This window comes from Micropterus salmoides, unplaced genomic scaffold (genome assembly GCF_014851395.1).
Source record: "Micropterus salmoides isolate LMB-PRFRI ecotype aquatic unplaced genomic scaffold, ASM1485139v1 Ms_hic_scaffold_14, whole genome shotgun sequence".
NCBI classification, from domain to species: domain Eukaryota; kingdom Metazoa; phylum Chordata; class Actinopteri; order Centrarchiformes; family Centrarchidae; genus Micropterus; species Micropterus salmoides.
This window is the reverse complement of record NW_024040485.1, coordinates 30864934-30882479: the sequence shown is the minus strand read 5'-3', so window position 1 is coordinate 30882479 and position 17546 is coordinate 30864934. Positions and strand designations below refer to the sequence as shown.

At 42.2% G+C, this 17546-nt stretch overlaps 2 pseudogenes; both read right to left on the bottom strand.

Moving 5' to 3' along the window:
- Positions 1-6957: 6957 nt before the first annotated feature.
- LOC119902677 lies at positions 6958-9048 on the bottom strand (annotated as a pseudogene).
- Positions 9049-14613: 5565 nt separating this feature from the next.
- On the bottom strand, positions 14614-16800 carry LOC119902667 (annotated as a pseudogene).
- Positions 16801-17546: the final 746 nt, after the last annotated feature.

Below are 17546 nucleotides of genomic sequence, written 5' to 3'. Positions count from 1 at the left end.
CATTTTATCCCCTTTGTTATTTTCTTTGTAAAGCAATGAGATTAAAATCCCACATTAAGTTCCTACAGTGTGCTGACGATATGGCCCTTGTTGGCCCTCTGTGTGAGGGGGACTTTATGGGGTGCCAAATGTTAAAATTCAGATACAATTTTAAAGCTGATTATTTTGCTCACTTCCATCAAATTTAGCTAATTTCTATTACATTAAAGATACAAGTAAAATAATATGTTATATGCAATCGTCAACAATTTGTTTATAAAAGTTAAATAAAAGGTAAATGTTAAATCTAAATGTTAAACCTGAACGTTAAATCTAAAACTAAACGTTAAAAGTTAAAGAAAGAAAAGAAATAGAGAAATGAATGAATGAATATGTGAGACTTCATGAACAGGCGGTGACAGAACGTATTCCTTATACATAAGTAGTTCTGAGTTGGTCTGGGTTATTGAAATACTTTTCCTATTGGTTACAAGTTGACGAGACTCAAAGTACATATCACTTTTAACTGAAAATAACATGGGTCTGACTTAGAGCATTTAGCTTTGTGAATATGAAACTTCCCTAATGTAAAGAGATTTACAATAGTACATAAGTTCTTTATTTTTATAGGTAATGACATTTTTTCCCTTTAACGGTGATTGCATGTGTTGTTTTAGATATGTAATTTAGATAGTATGTAATTTTCAAAGTTCCTTCCAGAATGTGTTACAGAATGAAAAATCATAGAAAGGTGCAATTGTTATCAACAAGTAAGAATTTCAAGGTAAACATGTTTGTTGTATATATTGAATGCAATATGTTCTATTTAAATTCTCTAACTTTGATTGTAATATAAAATCTAAAAGGAACAAGCCACACCCTGTGCCAATCACTATCAGTTTAATAACAAACACAGAAGAAGTTGCCACGGGATGTTATTTTCTTTAAATTTAAAAAATCATTTATATAAAGAGTAGATGTGAAACAAAGAACCTCATGTTGCTTTTCATTAAGTCCAACGAAACATTAGGTATAGATTTAAAAACTGAGCTGTATTCTTTGAATGATGATAAAGAAAGGATTCATAGTTAAGTAATTGACCGTTACAATCAAATAAGACGATAATATTTCAATCAATCCAGTTGTGTAAATAAAATGACTTGTTCTTCGATTAGTGATTCATTCATTATTCCATATAATAGACCTGTGGTGAGAAGTTCTGAGAACAACACAGCTTCCAGGCCAAACAAGCTTGTTGATAAAATTGGGACAGTTTTAACAGCAAAACAGTAGAAGGCATCCTACTTCTTTGAAAATTTCATGTGGGATAAAGTACTATAGTGAGTCTGGTGGTCTTAAAGATTATTTTAACCATTTCAACTTGAAGGTGTAATTCCAGTCCCAGAAGTCCAGAAGTTCAAGAGCACCGCTTTTTTTTTAGATGATGGTGCTTATTCTTCCATACAAAGTTCGTGATATGTTATTTATGTCTTTACGTGTTGAATCATGGGCATTGAGGGAGAGGGCAAGGTTGACAAATCTTGAAATCCCTTCTGCTTTTGTCAAGAGAATACTACCCAAGATTAAAATGTCTCTTTGAAGCCATAAATTCAGTTTTGTTTCAGTTCTTCTTTAATTTAGGAGAGAAGATAAGCTGTTGATGTCCTATGTAGTCTTTGCAGACAAAAAGTATTTCACACATTTCTTAACAGATATATTAAACGTTATTCCCCTCAGTCTGATACAAACAAAAAAATCACATTTACATTTGTTAATTGTTTAACTGGAAGCAGCAACAAATTGGTCAATTAGGGATCCAGAATAATCAACCTGATGCTTGTCCCTAAGATAAAGAGCTGTATCATCAGCAAACTGAGTCATTCTAATGTCCTTACCAAAAATAGACAAACCTTAAATAATAGGATTTCAAATATGTAATTAAAGTAAATCAACCTATTACCTGGAGATTTCCCCTTTTCATTGAGCAAACAGCCTCTAAGAGTTTGACTTTTGTAACAGGTCTTTCACATTCAAGTTTAAAGTGTTCAGATTATCGTCTGTGTGAATTCTTTAACTGACTCAATAAATCTATTGTAACACCCCTCTTTGGTTCTGAATTGACCAACCAGTGGTGAAAATAAGTGGCAACAACAAGCCGTGCAAAATACAACCTCCATTTTTATTCATACATTAAATAAATGGACAATAAAGGTTAAAACCAAGGCCTGCTGCTGTTGGTCACAGGCTGGTCGGTTGTGGCCTCCTCACTGCCTGGGGCCTATGGTAACTCCACTAAGTGGCTGTTGCTCTGCACCATGCAACTCTCCGGACTGCGACCCAGCCGTGTGCCACACTATCTTGGATACCAGCAGCATCCTCAGCCTACCCGCACACTACAGACAAGCAGAAACTCCTGAACAGCAATTTACAAACATATCCACCTCACATTCCACATGACAGACACCACGACATCCAAGCTTGTTCTTCAGAAGATGGTGATTCCATCTCCGGCTGTATCACTCTAACTCCTCTTTTTTTCTCCCACAGGGCTGTCATCTGGTCATTCATCTTCTTCACTCTGTCATCTCTTCCCTTCCGCTGGATTTCCACCACTTTCACATTTGATGTATTTGTACTTACTATTTCTTCAAATTTTGATGAACCATCATTGAGGCTGTTATTGGCTTTTACGATGTCAGCATTGAAGACCATCTTCTTTTATGCAGAACTTTTTGGGATTTGGATTTTTAACCAGAATTTCTTATGGTGTTTTATATGTAAGTATGTACGAATGTGTGTATGCATGTGTGGGCATGTATTTTTGTGGGTAATATTCGGACCCTGAGTCTGTAATGAAGTTTTGATTGATTTTTGTGGGAGTGTCGAGTAGAGGTTCAAATACCAGAGAATGAGTTTCAACATCTATCTCCATTATCAGGCCTCCTTGTTTCATTTTCCTGGCATCTCTCTTGGACATCTTAGCGCACATGTCCCGGTTGTTAACAAAACTTTGGTTAACAGCAAACAGTTCGTAGGCCAGTCGGCTGACCGAAGTCCATGTTGTGACATTTGTTCAGATGTATAAACTTACTTGATGCAATTTTCAACTCCTTCATTTATCATTAAAATAGTCTCAATAAGTCATTTTAAACCACTGGTAATCAGAATCTAAGAGCTCAGATTAAAGAACTGTAAGAGTCTCCATCTTGTCTCCATTCCCTGTGAATCCATTTTCGCATTTCAGTTGTTAACCTGCTGTGATTTTCACTGCAGGAAGATAAAGAGACACCTCACTGAGCCTTTGGCAGCTTCAAACTGCATCAGTACAGAGAGATTTAAATATATGTAATATCACACAGACAGTTTGTTCTCAGGAGTCACACCCTGTAACACTGATGCTGCATTCAGTTCACATGGGAAAGAAGAGTTTCCAGATCTCAAATTCTTCAAGTATTCATATCAGCTCTCAGGTTGTAAATTAAGGAGGTGGGCAAAACAAAAGGGGAATGGACCCAGAATGCAGACACTAAGGCTGAGCAGGTACAGTTTACAGTGTTATTTAGGCAATGGTGAAAAAACCTAAACAAAAAAACAAATTTGGTCTGCCAAACGAATAACAAACAACTAAATGTAGTTATAGATTTCTTTACAAAGTCAGAACAAAATATCTCTGATGACGGAAAGTCTGCTGCTTTTTAGACCCATGCAGTGGAAGAAAAACATACAAATACATCAAGATAAATAAATCAAGAAATTCCCCGTGCAGAGTAACAGTCAGCTGTTGATAGGTCGCAGAATTTAGCAATGTAAAATCAAAAACAAGTTGCCACACACTGAAATGACTTTATTATTTGATTGACTTTACTACTTCAGCTTCACATTGTGTGAACTTGAAGAAGTGTAACTCAACTTGGCATCAGCACCTGACTGTTGTTGCTGTGCAACAACTTGTTTTCTATTAATGGAAACACTGCTGGGGGTTTTCTTGCCCCGGGTTACACGGCACTTTACGGACCATTATATGTATATATATTATTATAATGAGCACCTAAACCAAGTATTTTGCCCGTCTTTCCATTTTCATGCAGAGAAATGTCATCATGACCAGTGATGGTCTCCACGGCTAAACAGACACAGGAACGAGCGCCACCTAAAGAAACTCAAACATTTACACACTGACACAGTTTAAAACTGCTAACATGGTGTTTTTCAGCAGCACAGGCTTCGGTCTGAAGATCTGCCTACACTGAGGGCAGCTGTGGATTTTCATCCCAGTGGGTTTTAATACAGTTCATGCAGTAGCTGTGTCCACAGGGAATAGTCACCGGATCCTTCAGTAGATCCAGACAGATGGAACAAAAGATTGCTTCTCTGTCCAGCTTAACTCTTTTATGCGTTATTCCTCTTCTCAGTGAGAGTGCAGATCAGGTGGAACTTAATGTGTTTGAGAAAGAGGGAAGGGTTTTTGGACTTTACCGCATTCCACAAAGAGTTGCTTTTTGGGAGAGACAGGGTGTTTTATCTGTCATTTTACAACATTACGTACAACGTTAAAATCTTCCTATTGAGCTATGGTTAGCAGCACTACCATGTTATTAATATTTGTGTACATCGGATCATTATATTTTCTGATTTGTAACAGAGTGCGCAAAGTGTTAGTGTTCAGTTCTCATCTCATTAAAGGATTCAAGTTTTATTGTTCAGTGTCAACAATTATTCACACAAAAGCATCGATGTGAGAATAACCTTCTGCCTCACAACCAAAACACACTGCGGTCAACCTCAGCTTTACCTAATATTTAAATACAGATGATATTAGTTATAAACTACAAGGAAAACCAATCATTTCTTTTACTTTAACATTTTTCTACTTACAGAAGTTTTGACCAGCCCATCCTCCCCAGAAAAATAAACATATGTCGATTATGCAGCAGCTTATTACGACCTATATTTACGTTTTTGTTAGGCTGTGACCTCTAGGAGCAGAATAAGTCAGGCGATGTAGCATAAAGAGCTACAATGTTCATGTAAGAAGGGCAATGGATGAGTTATGTAAGATAAGAGCTTTAACTTAAGAGCCCGAGGGTTGAGTCTTGTTTGAATCGAATGTCAGAATTTACATGTTTAGAACGTTTTGTAGATTACTGACAGAATAAAAAGATCATCATCAACAAAAGACAGAAGCTTTGTGAAGTTTACCTGTCAACCAAGAACATGTGAGAAGCTGGAAAATACCAGAAACCACAAGACTCTGGTACAGAGAGTCAAACTTTAAAGATGTTTCTTCCTTAAACTCTTGGAGGTATTTCTCAGTGAACTCTTTGGAATTACCTGTATTTCTGAATAAATTGGTCATAAAATGTGATCTGATCCTCACCATCGAGTCACCACAATAGACAAACACAGTCTGCTTAAAATAATACCACATAAATGGAATGGTTTATGGAAAGGGTTACAGAAGTATCTCTAAAAGCCTTGATCTTTATCAGTCCACAGTAAGAAAGACAAATCATTCTATGAAGAGAGAAAGTTCTGCACTGTTGCTACTCTCTCTAGGAGTGGCTGTACTGCAAAGATGACTGCACGAGTACAGTGCAGAATGCTCAGTGAGGTAAAGAAGAATTCTTGAGTGTCAGCTGAAGACTCATAGAAATCTGTGGAACAAACTAACATCCCTCTTGCAAATCTACGATACGTAAAACACTGCACAAGAATGGAGTTCATGGGAGGACAGCACGGAGGAAGGCACTTCTGTCCAAAAAAACATTGCTGCACGTCTGATGTTTGCAAAAGAGCACCTGGATGCACTACTGGCAAAATATTCTATTGACAGATGAAACCAAAGTTTGGAAAGAACACACAACCATATGTGTTGAGGAAAAAAGACACAGCAACATCAAAAGCTCATCCCAACTGTGAAGTATGGTGGAGGGGACATCATGGTTTGAGGCTGCTTTGCAGCCTCAGGGCCTGGAAGAGTTGCCATCAGACAGCAAAATGAATTCCAAAGTTGATCAAGAAATTTGGCATGGGAAGGTAAGGCCATCTGTCTGCTAATTGAAGATAAACAGAAGATGGATGATGCAACAGGACAATGACCCAAAGCACAGAAGTAAAACAACAACAGAACAGCTTCAGCAAAAGAAAACATGCCAATTTAATACAAATCCAATTTATGCAGAAATCCAGGTTCATCCAAAGGGTTCACAACCTTTTCCTGTGACTATATTTACAACCTTTAGTTTAAAGGCGTCAAAGAGGTGACAGCTACAGAGCTACAGTTTGAACCCTATACATATCTCAGGACAGAACATCTGTTCTTTCCTGTGTTTTGGCCCAGAAATAGGCCTTTTGTGTACATTAGATTAGATATCTTAGATCTTTGAGTTCAGCTCATGATGAATGGGGGCAAAAACAAAAGTGTTGCGTTTATAATTTTGTTCATTGTATTAATACTTGGTGCAATGTGCTGATAGTGTTTCACAAAAAGTAGTGCTACACTATCTTGGCACATTACTTCTGTATGTTATGAAGAAGGTTTCACACAGCAGAGGCTCATTGTAGTGAAGGTACATAATTAAAGTGTCTAGAAGTTCTTCAATGTAGATTTTCCTCTGTACTGAAAATAAGAAACAGCAGGTGGAGCCATACACACATATAGACATCAGTTAAACGGCCATCACTGCTGTTATTATTGAACCAGGTCAGTGAACGCACCTTGGCCTCCGAGCGAGTGCTGGTTGTTAAAAAGCAACAAGTGACAGAAAACTCTGCTCATTTCTCTGTGACAATGCTATTTTAGTGAGGAAAGCTGAAAGGACAGAGACTGACTGACAAATGCTCTTCTGCTCTAAACATGAACTCTGTACTTTGTGGTGTTTCAGGAGGAAAACTGCCTCAGTTATACTCTCATATTAGTTTCACATTTTCTCCATCAGCTTTGTATGATACCCTGGACTGAAGAGGAGAAGAAAATACTTTGTTCATGTTTGTTTATTCATCATGTAAACCTTCAGTTTGTTCACACATCCCATCAATAACGTCTGTTAAATGACTCTTGTTCAATGAGCATTTAGAGCTCAGAGAAGTTTCCATTTTCATGCAGAGAAATGTCAGTTCAGGTAAACAAAAGTCATCCTGAGCAGTGATAGCCTCCATGGCTAAACAGACACAGGAAGGAGCGCCACCTAAAGAAACTCAAACATTTACACAGCAACTAATGAGAAGACGTCAAAGTACCGCCCACAATATTTGATTGACAGCTGATCTCTGTGCAGTGAAGAAATGCCACAACAATCAGCTCTCAGCAACAAACTTAAGGATTAAAACACAGAATTTAACCAACTGACCCTGAAATGACTTCTGACTATTTGACTTTACAGAACTCAGCAGTGGTTTCAATATAAAACCAAAGTCCAGCATAGAGAGGCTGAGTGAATGTGGCCTGGACTCTGTGGAGGAGAGTCATGGTTTCAGAGATGCTGTAGAAGGACAGAATACCTGCACTGTGATCCAGGTACACTCCTATTCTGGAGGACTGAGGACCTGAGACGGGAGTTTGGACATTGTTGTACCAAAAGTTATAAAGCCCAAGATTTTTCATTTAGTCCAAATCCACATTCATCTGAGCTCCCTGCTCTGCTGATATTCTTGTATGCAACTGCCACATAAACTCCTCCCCTCTCCACTCCACCTCCCAGTAACAACGTCCAGTCAGACTCTCTCTACTCAGGACCTGACAACATCTAGTGAATCTGTCTGGGTGACTACAATAAGACTGTTTTTGACACATTGCTTTTCTGTTCCCCTCAGATAAAAACAGCCATTTGTTTGCTGTGTTTGGATCCAGAGTGATGTCACATGAATATTTTAAGAAGTCAGCTCTGGTCTTGGGCTCTGGTTCTGACAATAAAACATCCACTTCAGTCACTGTCTTTAAGATGTTTGTCCATGTCTCTCTCAGAACGTCCTGTAGTTTATCTCTGACTTCTAACACAGCTGCTGTCACATCCTCAAAGTAGCGCAGAGGACGGATCTTGATGCTGGATGAGTCTGTAGATTCACTGAGTGCTGACAGTGAGGGGTAGTTGTGTAGAAACTGGGTGTGATCCTCTGTGTGTGAGAGCTGCTTCAGCTCAGCGTCTTTCCTCTTCAGCTCAGTGATCTCCTGCTCCAGCTTCTCCTGAAGCTCTTTGACTCGACTCACTTCAGTGTCCTGCTGGGATCTGAGCTGCCGCTTCACATCGGACCTTCTTTTCTCCATCAGACGGATCAGCTCGGTGAAGATCTTCTCACTTTCCTCCACTGCTTTATCAGCAGAGCCATTGATAGCCTCCACCTCCTGCTGAAGCACCTTCACATCTTTCTCTCTGTCCTGGATTCTCTGCTGGATGTTTTGTCGACTCACCTCGAGCTCTCTCTGCCTCTCGGTCCTTTCTGCTGCAGCTGAGACTGTGTCGTGGCCTTTGTGTTCATCCACAGAGCAGAGATAACAGATACTCTGCTGATCAGTACGGCAGAACATCTTCATCACCTCATCATGACGAGAGCAGATGTTCTCCTGGAGCTTCTTGGAGGGCTCCACCAGCTTGTGTTTCTTTAACGGAGCAGCATCATAATGAGGCTGGAGGTGTTTCTCACAGTATCCAACGAAGGTTAAAATGAAGGGCAACTGGACTTGGTTGAAGCTACAAGCTCACAGTAAGAGGCCAGACAGACCAGACAGGACTTGAGGGCTTTCAGTTTTCTCCCAGTGCAGACATCACAGGCCACATCTTCAGGTCCAGCATAGCAGTGATCAGCAGGACCAGCTTGGAGTCCAGTCTTCTTCAGTTCCTCCACTACAACTGCTAACATGGTGTTTTTCAGCAGGACAGGCCTCGGTCTGAAGGTCTGCCTACACTGAGGGCAGCTGTGGATTTCCCTTTCATCCTCTGCATCCCAGTGGGTTTTAATACAGTTCATGCAGTAGCTGTGTCCACAGGGAATAGTCACCGGATCCTTCAGTAGATCCAGACAGATGGAACAAGAGAAGGTTTCTTGTTCCAGCTGAACTTCTTTCTGCGCCATTTCACCTCTCAGTGGTAGTGACTGTTAAATAGTTTCAGTTTCGCTGAACAGAAACAATCTCTCTGCTCTTGTACACTCGCTGGAGTAAATGAGATTCATCAGCAGCTTCATTTCACACTATCCTTATACCTGCAGATGTGCGAGGGGGAGGGAACAGAGCAGCACTAGGCAAGGAAAAACTTCCCTTTAAGAGGCAGAAACCTCGAGCAGAACCATGGCTCAGGGTGGGCGGCCATCTGACTCAACGGGTTGGGGGTGAGAGAGAGAAAGATAGCTATAAAGTGGGAGGGGGGGCGGGGTGTAGGCGGAATCAGTCTTCACAATATTCACACAGAGGTACAGACAGTAAAGGTACAGACTGAATGAATAATGGGGCAGATATTTATGATAATGATACGATAATATAATAATAACAATAATAACAATAGGACTAGTAACAATAGTCGTTGCAGCAGAGGGTGTCGAGCAGGAACACGGGGGCAGCAGGTGACCCGCAACCACAGATCCAGACTCCACAGCTCCAGAGCCAGAAACACCTGCAGGAAGTGATAGGAGAGAGGAGAGGGACGAGAAAGCACAAGACTACCGGAAAGGGGAGAAGTTGTGTTAGTAACATGCAATAATGGGATGAGGTTGCATACAGAGGGAGAGAAAGTAGAGGAGAGAGGAGCTCAGTGCATCATGGGAAATCCCCCGGCAGTCTAGGCCTATAGCAGCATAACTAAGGGATGGTTCAGGACTCACCTGAGCCAGCCCTAACTATAAGCTTTATCAAAGAGGAAAGTCTGAAACCTACTCTTAAATGTGGAGATGGTGTCTGCCTCCTGAACCCAAACTGGAACCTGGTTCCACAGGAGAGGAGCTCCGTGACATGAACATTCACTTAGACAAATCAAACTCAGCAGACTTCTTGTCTCTGATTCAGTCCTTTGATCTAACACGGGTTAGATCAAAGCCCCCCGAACCACAAAGCTGGCAAGGTGCTTGACCTCGTTCTTGTCTGAAACTGTGCCACCGAATGCCTTACAGTCACACCTCTACACAGTGACCTCCACTGGCTCCCTGTGGCCTCCAGAATCAAATTCAAGTCACTAATGCTTGCATACAGAGTGGAGTTAGAGGTGTTATAAGAGGAAGTGTTCTCGGAAGAGATGAGTTTTCAAGAACTTCTTGAAGCTGATGGCATGTGGTAGCTCGTTCCACCATCGTGGTGTCACATATGCGAACAGCTGGGACTGGGATTGCTTTGTGTGAAGGGATGGCAGAGCCAGGCCGTGTTTGTTGGAAGAGCGTAGTGGCCGAGAAGGAACATAGACTTGTATTATGGAGTTTAGGTAAATGGTGCAGACCCAGTAGTAGCTCTGTACGCAAGCTTTACTGACTTGAATTTGATTCTGGAGGCCACGGGGAGCCAGTGGAGGTCACACAGTAATGGAGTGACATGCATCCTTTTGGGTTGATCAAAAACCAGACACGCTGCTGCGTTCTGAACCATTTGTCAGGGTTTCACCGCACAAGCTGGAAGACCCGCTAGGAGGGCATTGCAATAGTCGAGGTGAGAGGTAACCATGGCCTGTACCAAAGGCTGGGTTGCATATTGAGTGAGGTAGGGCCTGATTTTTCTGATGTTGTATAGAGCAAAGCGGCACGACCGAGAGACAGCAGCAACATGGTCTGAAAAGGACAGCTGGTCATCAATCAAGTTTCTCACCACCCTTGTTGGAGTGATGGTTGAGGAGCCAATTTGTAGTTTGATGTTATGGTGGCTAGATTGCTTGGCTGGAATGACCAAGAGTTCAGTCTTAGAGAGGTTTAGTTGAAGGTGTCAAGCCTTCATCCATGCAGATATGTCCGAGAGACAGTCTGTAATCTGCGGCGAGACGTTGGGGTCGTCTGGCAGGAAAGATAGGTAGAGTTGCGTATCGTCTGCGTAGCAGTGGTAAGAGAAGCCGTGCGAGCGAATCTGGAGCCCTAGCACTGAGCCTTGGGGTACCACTGTGGAGAGGCAGTAGGAGGATAATTGTCCTTGCCACAAAACATTTTAGGAACGCCCCGAGAGATAGGATTCGAACCACAGGAGTGCTTTAACCGAGATGCCCATTGCTGAGAGTGCGGATAGGAGGATCATGTGACTGACTGTGTCAAAGGCAGCTGATAGGTCAAGCAGGATAAGAACCAAGGATCGGGCTGCAGCTTTAGCTGACCTTAGGGCTTCTGTTACAGACAAAAGAGCCGTTTCAGTAGACTGGAGTGACAGTTAGGCACTCAGTGGCACAGTTTCGGACAAGAACAAGGTCAAGCACCTTGCCAGCTTTGTGGGTTGGGGGGCTGAGAACCTGTGTTAGATCAAAGGACTGAATCAGAGACAGGAAGTCTGTTGAGTTTGATTTGTCCAAGATAATGTTCATGTCACCGAGGACAAGTGATGGACAGTCATGATCTTGGATTGAAGACAGCAGTGTGTCTAGCTCGTTCACAAAGTTACCAACTTTTCCCGTTGGATGGTAGATCATAAGAGATCACAGAGACCTTTGACTACTACTGTATTGAATGCAGATTACATTTTATTCACAGTCAACATTAGCAAGAGGAAAGGAGATATTTGCTAAAAAGAGAATGTTGAAACTTAAAACTTGAAATAATAAGAATTAGGAATTAGAGATGATAATGCAGACTATTTTATGATAGTGTCTTTGGTTCTGATTCAGCACTGTGTGGGTCTGTGTTTGAGAGGTCATGATAGTCTGCTATTGTGTGTCTGACTCAGTTTTGCTGCCACCTCCAGGGACAAAGGCAGGCTGCAGTGTATAATTCGCAATGCAGATTGGCTGCAATCTTCCATCACTTCAGGACCTGCATGCCTCCAGGACTTTGAGGCGAGCAGGAAAGATTGTGGCCGACTCCTTCCATCCCAGTCACAACTGTTTCAGACTCTCCCCTCTGGCAGGAGGCTGCGGTTCCATCAGGACAAAACAAATTCCTCGTACGTGTAAAAACTACTTGGCAATAAAAGCTTTTCTGATTCTAGTGGACTTTTTCGAGCAGCCTGATAATAAGGAATTGCAGTAATCCAGCCTAGAAGTAACAAATGCATGGACTAGTTTTTCTGCATCATTTTTAGACAGGATGTTCCTGATTTTCGCAATATTACGTAGGTGAAAAAAGGCGGTCCTTGAAATTTGCTGAATGTGAGACTTAAATGACATGTCCTGATCAAAGATAACTCCAAGATTCCTCACAGTGGTGCTGGAGGCCAGGGCGATGCCATCAAGGGAAACTATATCTTTAGATAATGCGAGAGAAATGGAAGGTTAGGTCTATAGGTCTATAGTTTGCTGAAACTTTAAAGTACTGTGGTACATAGCCTGTTAATAAAGAAGTGCTGACTAGGGGTAAAACTTCTTTAAGCAGCCTAGTCGGGATGGGGTCTAAGAGGCAGGTTGATGGTTTAGATGAAGAAATTATCGAAGTTAGCTGGTAAAGATTGAGGGAAGCAAAGCAGTCTAAACATATCAGATTTTACAGCCATTTCTATGGTTCCTGAGTTTACAGATAAGCCAGTGCCAGTTGAGGGCAGGTCTTGTAGTCAAGCAGAACTTGAGGTCCTTGAAATTTGCTTTGACCATTCTCTTGATGCTATCTGGGACCTGGAAGAAATTGAACGCTGCCCACAGGGTCTGTTGTGGCACCAATCCAAAGGTGTTAGCGAGATCCAGAAATACCACATGGAGGTTTTTCTTCTCCTACTTAGCAGTCTGAATCTGTATCAAAGAGGCCGCGTGCAGTGGCAGAGGAACAGAGGTGTGGACCCAAGTTGCAGACACTGATGAGGAGGTTGCAGTTGAAATAAAGATTTATTTAGTCCAACAAAACAGAAATACTAACAAGACAGGCTTACTTCTAAATATACTGCGAGAGTCTGAAAAAATGGGAAAGTCCAACAAAGGCAGTCCAACTCAGGTAAAATTTAACGACAGGTGACAGTAATCCAAACACAAGGAACATCCAAAAAATCCAAAGAAACAGAATACAAGGCAGAAACACTCAGCATAAGACAATGACACCACGAAGACTAAACAGAACTGAGGGCAATATATACACACCCAAGCAGGCAGGTGAGACACATAAGCAATCAGCAGACAGGAAGCAAAGCTAGACAAAAACACATGAAACTGATCACTAAAAAATAAAACAGGAAGTAAAGCTAGCGACAATACACAAGGACATGTGAAACCAAAGACAACAGAGAACAAGAAGGCAATGATCAACTAACCAAACCTAAACAAAAACACAGAGGCAAAGAGTAAAACAGGAATGGAAATAATCAAAATAATAGAAAAATGCCACAAAAAAACCCAAGAGCATGATAATCTGAGGCCAGACAATGCTGGCATGTTCCAGACATCCTGAGAAGCCACGTATTCCTGCTTTCTGCACGGTTGAGTTGGTGACTTCATTGCTCAGTAGAAATGTTAAGAGTCTTTGGGCCATGATGCCGAAAAAGTGTTAACACCTCATTCCAGGTAGGGGTCTTCTGGACTTGGGCTTGGTTGATGGTTCTTTCTGTGTCCTCTGCTGCTTGATCTTCATACCAAATCTCTCTGCTCCATCGCTGAAAATGTTATCTCCCAATTCATCCAATTTCAGTTCAACCCCTCCTGTGTGTGCTCTTAACAAATGGACATTCGATGTCCTGTCACTCCTTCTTATGCCAAGACTTTGGCCACATGATTTGAGGCTATCTCCCTTCCTGCTCTCTGCTGCTGACCGTGGCTGGCTGGGCTCAGGACTCAGATATAAAGGCTCATCTGTGCATGGTTGTGCTTTGTCCCTGTGGACTGTGGTGGTTATCCTGCCACTGGGTTTCATTGGGCTGACTTGACCGACCTTTTAGGATGTAATGGTCAATTTGAGGGCTGCTGCCTTGGCCTACCATGCACTTCTTTTTGCCATGATAAATCTTCAGGCCCTTCCCAGCCACAGATGCAGATTTTTAGCTTATGTCCTGCCGGTGCTGTTGCGGTGTTATGTTCTCAAAATGTACTTCAAATCAGTAAACACTTGAGCTGCAGAGAAACTCAAATCTTCTCAAACTTGCCACATCAGTTCTGTATGTTATGAAGAAGGTTTCACACAGCAGAGATTCATTGTAGTGAAGGTAAAAATTAAAAAGCTTGTAGAAGTTCTTCAGTGTAGATTTTCCTCTGTACTGAAAATAAGAGACACCAGGTGGAGCCAGACACACACACAGACATCAGTTCAACAGCCATCACTACTGTTATTATTGAACCAGGTCAGTGAATGCACCTTGACCTCCGAGCGAGTGTCGGTTGTTAAAAAGCAACAAGTGACAGAAAACTCTGCTCATTTCTCTGTGACAAAGCTGTTTTAGTGAGGAAAGCTGAAAACAGAGACTGACTGACAAATGCTCTCCTGCTCTAAATATGAATTCTGTACTTTGTGGTGTTTCAGGACGAAAACTGCCTCAATTATACTCTCATATTAGTTTCACATTTTGTCCATCAGCTCTGTATGATACCCTGGACTGAAGAGGAGAAGAAAATACTTTGTTCATGTTTGTTTATTCATCATGTAAACCTTCAGTTTGTTCACACATCCCATCAGTAACGTCTGTTAAATGATTCTCGTTCAATGATTTCAGGTACAGATTCACTTCATCCACACAATCAGTGGGTTTAATCAGAATCTCTAATACATCAATTCAAATATTGAACAAGCATTTAGAGCTCAGAGAAGTTTCCATTTTCATGCAGAGAAATGTCAGTTCAGGTGAACAAAAGTCATCCTGAGCAGTGATAGCCTCCATGGCTAAACAGACACAGGAAGGAGCGCCACCTAAAGAAACTCAAACATTTACACAGCAACTAATGAGAAGACGTCAAAGTACCGCCCACAATGTTTGATTGACAGCTGATCTCTGGGCAGTGAAGAAATGCCACAACAATCAGCTCTCAGCAACAAACATGAAGCCAAAAGACATTTAAGGATTAAAACACAGAATTTAACCAACTGTCCCTGAAATGACTTCTGACTATTTGACTTTACAGAACTCAGCAGTGGCTCCATAATCTAATAACAAAAGTCCAGCATAGAGAGGCTGAGTGAATGTGGTCTGGACTCTGTGGAGGAGAGTCATGGTTTCAGAGATGCTGTAGAAGGACAGAATACCTGCACTGTGATCCAGGTACACTCCTACTCTGGAGGACTGAGGACCTGAGACGTGAGTTTGGACATTGTTGTACCAAAAGTTATAACTGTTTTTGTTACAATCTAAAGCCCAAGATTTTTCATTTAGTCCAAATCCACATTCATCTGAGCTCCCTGCTCTGCTGATATTCTTGTATGCAACTGCCACATAAACTCCTCCCCATCTCCACTCCACCTCCCAGTAACAACGTCCAGTCAGACTCTCTCTACTCAGAACCTGACAACATCTAGTGAATCTGTCTGGATGACTAGAATAAGACTGTTTTTGACACATTGCTTTTCTGTTCCCCTCAGATAATAATACCTTTGTGTTTGCTGTGTTTGGATCCAGAGTGATGTCACATGAATATTTTAAGAAGTCAGCTCTGGTCTTGGGCTCTGGTTCTGACAGTAAAACATCCACTTCAGTCACTGTCAGTGAGATGTTTGTCCATGTCTCTCTCAGAACGTCCTGTAGTTTATCTCTGACTTCTGACACAGCTGCTGTCACATCCTCAAAGTAGCGCAGAGGACGGATGTTGATGCTGGATGAGTCTGTAGATTCACTGAGTGCTGACAGTGAGGGGTAGTTGTGTAGAAACTGGGTGTGATCCTCTGTGTGTGAGAGCTCAGCGTCTTTCCTCTTCAGCTCAGTGATCTCCTGCTCCAGCTTCTCCTGAAGCTCTTTGACTCGACTTACTTCAGTGTCCTGCTGGGATCTGAGCTGCCGCTTCACATCAGACCTTCTTTTCTCCATCAGACGGATCAGCTCGGTGAAGATCTTCTCACTGTCCTCCACTGCTTTATCAGCAGAGCCATTGATAGCCTCCACCTCCTGCTGAAGCACCTTCACATCTTTCTCTCTGTCCTGGATTCTCTGCTGGATGTTTTGTCGACTCACCTCAGCTTCTCTGCCTCTCGGTCCTTTCTGCTGCAACTGAGACTGTGTCGTGGCCTTTATGTTCATCCACAGAGCAGAGATAACAGATACTCTGCTGATCAGTACGGCAGAACATCTTCATCACCTCATCATGACGAGAGCAGATGTTCTCCTGGAGCTTCTTGGAGGGCTCCACCAGCTTGTGTTTCTTGAACGGAGCAGCATCATAATGAGGCTGAAGGTGTTTCTCACAGTAAGAGGCCAGACAGACCAGACAGGACTTGAGGGCTTTCAGTTTTCTCCCAGTGCAGACATCACAGGCCACATCTTCAGGTCCAGCATAGCAGTGATCAGCAGGAGCAGCTTGGAGTCCAGTCTTCTTCAGTTCCTCCACTACAACTGCTAACATGGTGCTTTTCAGCAGGACAGGCCTCGGTGTGAAGGTCTGCCCACACTGAGGGCAGCTGTGGATTTTCTTCTCATCTTCTTCATCCCAGAAGCTTTTAATACAGTTCATGCAGTAGCTGTGTCCACAGGGAATAGTCACCGGATCCTTCAGTAGATCCAGACAGATGGAACAAGAGAAGGTTTCCCGGTCCAGCTGAACTCCTTTCTGCGCCATTTCACCTCTCAGTGGCAACAACTGTCTGAGTTTCACTTTCTCAAAAAGTGAAAGTAGTTCGAGCTCTGATCTGAACAGCATGTGTTTCTGCAGTGAATGGGGTCTGTCAGCACAGGCACTTCACCACATGTTGGTCACACCCATCTTCAAACTGTAGATCTGAAGGGGAGGGAACAAGGGAACAAGGAAATATGGACAGAGTGGAGCTCGCTGTGATTGGAGATATGGAAGAAGAGGGAGGGACTATCAAACTGTGACTCGTTCCAGGAAAAGGAGTAACTCTGGAAGTGAATCTTGTTTCTTATTTACAGTGAAATGGTTAAGACTTGCTCCCCATTTGAAAACAACAAGTTTTTATTTGTAAAATCCTTCTTGGCTCCTCAGGCTTTGCTGATGGCTCCATAATTCTCCAACTCTTGTTTTCTATTAATGGAAACACTGCTGGGGGTTTCTTGCCCCGGGTTACACGGCACTTTGACGGACCATTATATGTATATATATTATTATAATGAGCACCTAAACCAAGTATTTTGCCCGTCTTTCCATTTTCATGCAGAGAAATGTCATCATGAAGTGATGGCTCCACGGCTAAACGACACAGGAACGAGCGCCACCTAAAGAAACTCAAACATTTACACACTGACACAGTTTAAAACTGCTAACATGGTGTTTTTCAGCAGCACAGGCTTCGGTCTGAAGATCTGCCTACACTGAGGGCAGCTGTGGATTTTCATCCCAGTGGGTTTTAATACAGTTCATGCAGTAGCTGTGTCCACAGGGAATAGTCAC